Here is an 8741-nt window from a genome sequence, read left to right as displayed (position 1 = left end):
CCTGCTTTAATGCATTTTGTTTGGTTGGTTTACACAATGAAGAATTGTCAAATATCACTTCCACTCAGCAGACAGATCACAGCCAATGAGTTAACATTTCCTTCTCCTTGCAGGGATAGCAAAGTTCAAGCTGCATGCAACTTTGTATGTTCATTTTATTGATCCAGATAAATGGCATTGATATGTCTTAATATTCATTAATACCATTAAATAATACACCAGAGCTGTAGGTTTGCACATATTTCTCCTTGTTGCATTTTGTGTTCCTTGAAATATGACCAGTGCGTTTTGACTGTAGCTGAAGATGGCTTAAAAACAAGTACAGTTCCCTGGACAGTGCCCGTCTGTTCTGGTTCAACACGTTGGTCTCATTGAAATGAATATGGGGTTTGCTTTTTCTTTTTTTCTTGTCGCAGCACTGTTGACCGACCGAACACGGCCAGAGTGGTACAAGAAGGCTAGGATAGCACAGAGAGCTGGTTTCTTTGAGATGATGACCCTAATGAAGCCCGAATGTTAACAGACAAGAGAGTACTGTTTCATCCTTTTGGATTATAACGCTGTATATCTGTTATATGTAGGTGGGGAATATCTGCTGGATGCTGTACCCGGGACCCTGGGCTTGTCATTACTTTGCTCAACACATTTACTCTGTAATTCTCCAGAGACGCAGATATATTAATTTCTGTCAGGGGAGGTTTAGAGAGCAGATTCTAGTTTAGTCTGCATTAGTAGATATGAAATAAGGCTATTATCTCAAGAAATGAAGCTTCTGCAGTTTCCCTCTTAACACCTAATAAGCAATGAGTCATTCAAGGTTTTATGTTGGGTTGTTATTGACTTTTGAGGCTTTTGGCATTTCTTACTCCCTTAATTACTTGCTCTGCCCCTTAGCCTCCCTCCATTGCCTCTGTTGCTGACAATGTAGATAAAAAAAACACATGTTTATGATGAGGATGGTGAGCGAAGAAAGAAAAATGACGAAGATCACGAGGATGAAAAGAAGTAGGACTTGGGGAGAAAAAAAATGTAGGGATGAGGAAGATAAGGATGTGTCACGAGGGAGGACCAAAATGAGAAATCTGCAACAACTGACTGCAATTACTGTGTCCATGGCCCCCTAATTAGGAGAACAGAGGGAGAATGCAGATTAGAGGGGAGGGCCTGGAGATAGGCCTGTGGCTCTCCAGTCCTCAGAGAGAATCTCATCCAGGGAATTACTCTGTTCATACAAAACAATGAGGGGGTCTACATTATTCATCTCCGGAAGCTAGACACACAGGGGCGACAAGGAGAAAAGGATGGAGTAAGACTTAGGGTGGGAGGGTGGAGAGATAAGATGTGGAGGCACAATGGACTGCTTGGGAAACGAACAGTTTAGATTTGTGCGTTCAGTCTGTTTAGTCTCTTCCAAAGGGTCGTTTTACATCTGTGGTTTTGGTAAAGCTTACTAAGAAGTTCTTGTGTGGGTTTTCGCCCACTTATTCATGGGTTAAATCCTTCTTAGCACAGACTCAGCCTTTCCAACTGCCGTTCACATGCAGTTTACCAAAATATGACTGGCGGCCTTTTAGCATCGAGTGGTGCTGCTGTACCGTAACTTCTTCAGTAACAGTGCAGTAAGAAGAAGATGCTTGCTGTGTTTTCCTGTTAAATCTTTGGAGCTTGTTAAAAATAGGGTTGTGTTTATCTTTCCTCAAACCAGATGTTGCCACAGAGCAGTTTTTTTTTGTTTGTTTGTTTGTTTTTCTGTATCTGGTCATATACTTTATTATCAGTGAATGGCTGCAGTGTGCAGGCTAAATAAAGACAACAATCAGATGTTTCCCATCCCTGTAACAATAGAATAAAATGCCTATTCGGCTCATGCCCAAAGTAAACTGAAGGCAGCATTAATACAAGTTTGAACTATTTTTGTTGCAAATAGATGCCTGGAGATGACTATATCTTGGTCTTATTTGCTGGAAAAATGCTGGGACACATGGGGCCACAGCACAAAGCCTTACACTGGTCTAAGTTCAATAAATATTGATAACAGTACCATAGAAAAATACCATTTTACTTATCTTTTTGAACAGTATGCTTAGGCAGCTTTCCAACAATGTATAACATGAGTACAAACCTTTGAAAACAGTCCATGGACAACATACTGAACATTCTGACGGCCCGAAGATGGGCCGTCAGAATGTTAAGGGGATTTATGACAGGCCCGGGCAGGTAGCTAACCTACTTATTGGATGTTCCTCCTACTTTAAAAGGAACTTCTGAGCTATAAGAATCACACTAATTGCATTTTCAAAGCAAACACCTCTGACTACTGCAGGATCGATGCATGCAACAATCTCAGCAGGGGGTTCCGGCAAGTACAATTTACAGAGATCGGTAGTGTGAGCTACTTCACATGGAGTTCCCAGGGAATGCTGGGAAGTGAGTAACACTTTATCTGAAGAGGTGTCCATGAGACTGAATGGTCTTTATGAGTGTTCATGACATTAACCAAGACAACATAACCTGTCATAAACAAACCATAGCTGGCCTAACTGTCAAGTTGCATGAAGGTAGTTTGAAGCAAAAGGCTGCAAATAATCCAAGTTTTACCAATCATTTCCTTGACCTCAACCACAGTGGTACAATTCGAATTTGTGATTAAGATGTCATTAAATGTGTGTAAATGAGTTTCTGAGACTCATGTTCATGGTTTTCAGGTGATGGGCCATTGTTTTGACAGTGTCATGTCAGTCTTATGCACACCCTTTTGAATAAAGTGTTACTGTTTGTAGGTGTACATGCTGCCAAGGAACATCTGAGGGGAACACAAGGGCTCTGAGCTCTTGGGATTTTTGCAGCCCTTTGCTTCACATGTTGGTCTGTATTTGATTTAGACTCCAAGTAAATAAAGCTGTATGATAACATCTGTTGGGAATACAGAACTACTTACTTATACTTGGCTGCTTGCTTGACAGCAAGGGTTGCACAATATAGTGTAATCACGGATGGAAGAATAAACATGTTTATTGCCATCCGAAACTGCAGTGTTTTGTTTGTTAAATTAAGTTTCATGTTGCAGAGAGGCCTGAGAAAAGATTCAAGCATTAAAAATACAATGAAAAGTGATAGTTAAGATGCAAAAACAGAAAAGTGGAGAGAAATCCAAATTATAATCCTTAAGTAAATCTTACCTTAATTACATTCACCACTTCAGTTATTCCAAGTTGGAATAACTCTTATTTTTATATTGTCACAACATGGAATATTTGTGCCTATTAGTTAATTCACCAAGTTAAAGTTACATTTGTTGAGACTAACCAGTTGGAAGTTTCAGCTTCTAACTGAGTTTGATTTGTCACTTTTAAAGGTCAGCTGTAAGAATGCAGTGAGGACCCAAGTGCAAGGAGAGGCAGGAAACTGATGACAGTGGAAAAAAAAAAAAACTTCTTCACTAGTCCTCCCACATAGGTTATCTAACCTTTTCTGTGGTTGATCCTGAAAAATGTTTTATAAATTTCAACTTGGCTTGAAGTAATACTATTCCAAGGATTTACTGTAAGTACTCTCCACAAATAAGTACATCTATCACTGAGAAGGCTTTTAATCATTTTCTGTTACCAGAAAACACATTTAAAGGTTTGTGCAGCTTTGGTGGAGCTCTGCTTGCTGAGTGCTTTCTGGGTTGAGTATGTTTTTGCAGCACTCTAATTAAAATGTTTATGTTAACTGGCAGCATCTGCTCCTCCTGTTCATTTCTGTCCAACAAGCAGTCATCTCAGCGGAATAACTGTCCAAACAATCTGTAGTTTATATTAATTTCACTATCGGCAAGTAGCTGAAAATATCTGAAGCCTTTAAGTTTACAAACTTTCATTAAAAAGAATAAATCTGTGCATGAATGAGGCAATCTCACACCACTGCTTTTAATTTATGTAGATGCTCCTCAGAGTCGTTTGGTGTCTGCACACAACTCTGAAAGTCTTAATTAGTCATCCATCACTTCTTGAAATGCATCCAGCAATTTAGCAGCTGAGAGGAACATAAACTTAAGTGAAGAGCGGTGACATGGTGGTTTGCATGGACGTAGTCTTGCATGCAGTCCTACTGTTTCTTTGCGCTCACAAGGACGAGCTCCTTCGATCTGTCAGACTGTACATCCTTGTGCTTGTGCAGGGGATTCATCTTGTTGCCCCGTAGGTTTTCACCTTGAACATTACAGCTGCAGCCAGCCGATCCTCCTCGGCACGGCCTCTCTGTGCCTCGACTCTCTAATAGAACTGAATGGCAAGAGGAGGGACGACCCTCAGCGGCCAACTCACAGCAATTCTTTTGCAAGACTATTGAGGGGATGTTGTGTGGGTGGGGGGCAGAGGCGGCGTGTGATCATCTCCGCTAGAGGAGATGAATAACGTACAGTTGCTGGAAGATGAGGTCAAATTATGTCAGTGTAGAGATGTGATGCGGCCCATGATTGGCTTTCCTAACCATGGGGCGCTCTGGCATTTGCATTGCTAATTGACTCAAAGTAGATGCAGTTGCTCTCCCCTTTATCACGGATAAATTGTGAGCGCAAAGGCGTGATGAAACAATCAGAGGCTGAGATCGCGGATAAAAATACCTTCCACATCAAAGGACGATGCCGTTTTACTGCTAATCCTTAACTTACCGTGCTGAGGATTCATGCAATTTATAAGCGCTGTAAATTTATAGCACACGTCTACGTGCAGTGCGACCTCATCTGGGAATGTTATTCGGGGATTTTTGCTGACGACTGCTTTTGTATTTCATCTCTGAGCGAAATGAACCAAGTCAGAGGCCATTGCTGGGTGTGAATGAGCTGGAAAAAAAGGAAACAGAAATGAAAGTTGCACCACGGTGCTTAATATACGTACCACAGGATAATGTGTTTGGAAAGTTTTGTGCAATTACACCTTGGCCAGGTCATTTATGGGCTAAGCACGTATTATTGAGTGGCCCACCCTTCTTAAAAACACAAGCCAAAAAAGCTCCATTCTTAGAGGGAAATAAAATCCCATGGTCATTAAGGAAATGTTTGTGCTTTTACCTCTGTGGGTCCAAGTCTGTGGTTTGTGAGGCACCATGAAATATTTGAAATGTGGCTTGGGACCGCAGCAACTATTGGAAGTTGGAGGCGAAGAGTAACACCAAATAGAAAACAGAGAGTGCATTGCTGTTTGCGAGGCAATCCGAACACACGCGCACGCTGACACATAAGCAAATATTTAAGACGCTTGTCCGACAGAACGTACAAGCAGAAGAGAAAATGGCCGTTTAGCTGTGATCACGTTGCACAGCACAGGTGCAGAAGCTGGCCAGTAGATCTCAGGAGCACACCATCTAACGTCTGGGGGATGAAATCGCTCTTCGGCAGCCAGCCCTGTTCAGTTCACATGTAAACCAGCTCACAGCTCCGCGCAAAGAAAATAATATCAGAACTGCAGTTCAATTAGACATCTGCTACAACACCACTCACATGGCAGCCTCAACTTTGTCAAGGTTGCGCTTTTATGCAAGGAAGTACTTGGAGTGCTTTTTTTTCTGCCTAATGTGTCTTTTGAAGTATTTTGTGTGTGTTGTCTTATGCAAGTAAGTGTTGGCAGCCTCTGCAGGTAGGCTCTATGCCTAAACCAGCATCTTTGGGAATGCAGAACACATTACTCAGATGTTAATCTAACCAAAAGTAAGGGGGGTGGGGGGAGGACTTCGAAAACTCAGGTGATCATTACTCACTTTCATCTCTTGCCACAACGAGCTATTATAAATGCGGCGCGCACCTGCCGTGCTGAATAAATGTTCAGCCAGGGATTGGTCATTCACTTATCAGGTGGCGTGCTGGAAAGTTGGTGCTTTTACCCGAAAAAATATTTCTCTAGTCGAGCGAAATGAATAGAAGCAGAAGTTTCACTGAAGTGTTCACGGTGCCAGTTTCCCTCTAAACTTCGATCACTTTAACACGTTGTCCACAATGTACCAAGCTTTGAGCCAACGTTTTGCCTCATTTTATGTTTCTGCTGACAGAGAGAAAGACAGATGAGAACAAGGCTTCAGGCCAAGGTGCGTTATGTTGCGTGTGTGTGTGTGTGTGTGTGTATGTGTGTGTGTGTGTGTGTGTGTGTGTGTGTTGGTGGTGATACAGCATACTGCTGAGTATGTTGCTGGGTATCCTTTTTCCTGCGTATCATGCATTTTGCTGCCAAGCACCAGGTTTTGATAGGAACGGCAGGGCAAGTTATGCTTGCACTTCTGTTTCTTAAAGAGAAGAAAACCTTCTCTTTTTATCTCTCGTGTCAGTGTTTTTGTCTCGTACACACATGTACGAGCGCTTACTGGAGGTGCGTGTGGGCTTGTTTGGCTAAAGCAGCCCACTCTACCTTGACACGGAGCGTATTTGGCCTGAACAAAACGAGGGATAGGAGGGGCGGCTTGGGCCATTGATCTTCTATAGCTCATGGCAGAACCGAGTGCCATTTGTTTTCATGCAGAGGTTAGATAGTGCCCAATGGAGGTGGATGAAGAATCCAAATCCCATTATAAAGCCCCCTCTTGTTGAAACTTTTCTGGTGTTTGTGTTTCATAGGCCAGTATTGATCTGGCACCCAAAGACGGAGAATACATCTTGAAATGAAATTCACCTGCAAGGCGGTTTATTCCAAAATGACATTGGGAAACACAAAACGCTAACCCTAACCGTAACACCTATTCAATCCAAATGACAGAAGAAAAAGCACAGAAAGGAAAACACATTTCCGGAACGTCTTTGGAATGAATGACTTATTAGGAAGATCTTTAATATGTGCACGTTTCCAGCGATAGCAGTTTATTTTCATCATCCACTGACTTCAGCGGAAGGTGGAAAAACTGCAGAGAGAATTTCACTAAACAAATTTTTGGAGTCTTTGAGCCTCCGGGGGACTGCAGCTCCATCAGCTAATGGAGCTGAAAACTTTATTTCAGTCAGCCAAAATTACTTCTCAACATGCTGCATGCTCACAAAGGACTTTATTGATTACTTCACATTTTATTACATGTAGCCAGAGAGGAAGCATGCTGCACACGCTTCAGTGGCAGTCGGCGAGGAAATGCACCAAATCGAGGCAAAGATGCTGCTCTTGCTGTGGCCGGGCAGCTGGAAGTTTGTGCTGTACTTTCCTTTTGAGGTGTGTCCTTTTATGCAGGCACCACACTTGAAAATCACAGTCTGCATGTTCGCACTGGCAAAACGTTGCATTTGCAGCCAAAATGGAGTGGGACATTTGGCTTTGATGCAGCAGCCTATAGGTCTCGGTCACTCATGTCATGTGACTGTAGGTTTTTTCGTGTGTGCATGCATGATTAGGCCGTGCGTTACGATTTTACTCTGTCCTCTCCACTTTTGTTCCTTCTACTGTGACTTCCATCTGTGAACAGACTTTCAGTTCATTGCAGTTTGCATTTAGTGTGATATTTGCTTCTGTGCGCAAGGTCAAGACGAAAATGTAGTTTTATTAACGGCTGACGCTTTTGGTTTCACCTGGCCAGCAATCCTAATAGAACACAATGCAGCATTTTATGTGGTTACAGTTGACAAGTGTTGCCGCTAACAAGTAACAAGTTCCTCCAAAATGCACAGAAGAAACCATTTCTTTTTTATTTGTTTGTGTGCATCTGCACACACATTTCCATATCTTGCTTTCCCACTTGTCAAACAACTACTTTTAGCAAGCATATGTTGTGTGGAGCTCATGCTAACAGCCTGTTACACAAGCAAGACCTCAAGAAGGCCTGACCTGAGGGTTAATTTGCCATTGTAAACCCTAATGCGAACAGCATGCAGGTACCGTAGGTGCAGACATAATGGACCAGTCACTGTGAGAATTACAAAGCCAATTTATCTGTCAGTATGAATGTGAAAAGGTTGTTATTCTTTAAGTTCAGTACTCCAGTATTTTATTCTTGCACTTCCATAAAGCTGCAGGGGATTTGTGAGGGGATTTAAGAAAGAATGGTCAAAATCGAGGGAACTGAGGCTGAGATATCCTCCCTTTTACTTCTTAGAATGGGTCAAGCTCCAAAAACACTGTATCCCATGCTTCCCGTAATGCAACAAGATAGTAAACAAGATAGATAGTGTTTCCTTAGACCCTTCTTTCCTTGTAAAAGCCCATGCCTTTCAAACTCCAAGCGCCCAGTTTGCCTGCTGTGAATTGGTAGTCCCCAAGCCCAAGCAGAGATAACCCTGTTGACATCACGACGGCATCACCAGGGTTATTTTCACAAACTTCACAAAGCTCCTCCAGAGCCACAGATGATCTTATACAATTTTTTTTCACAGGCTGAATAGTGCAAAATCAGTGGAGTGCCCCTTTAAATGGACCACGCAGTCCACGAAGAAAGCCTTGACACGCGCATACCTTATATTTTTCTGCAAGAGTATTTCAAATTGGAGTACATAACTTACAGTAACTGTCACTGTAGAGAAACAGCAAATGATGAAATCTAGGAAGTGATGATGAATCCAGGTAATACTGATGAAATCCAGGCCATGGTATGGTGTTATAAAATCATGTGCAGCCTTTGTCACACTGCATAGTGATATGTGCTATATTGAACACGATTCCCAAAAGGAGAAGCAAGACTACAGCAAGCCTTACTGATGTCATGCTGCGACATCACATTGTTGTATTCTTGATTGCAAAGCACTGAAAAGAACCGGCATGACTCGTGATACACAACAGCAAATCATGCAGTGCGCT

Source organism: Chelmon rostratus, chromosome 7, assembly GCF_017976325.1.
Source record: "Chelmon rostratus isolate fCheRos1 chromosome 7, fCheRos1.pri, whole genome shotgun sequence".
Classification (NCBI taxonomy): Eukaryota; Metazoa; Chordata; class Actinopteri; order Chaetodontiformes; family Chaetodontidae; genus Chelmon; species Chelmon rostratus.
Note: the sequence above shows the minus strand (reverse complement) of the source record.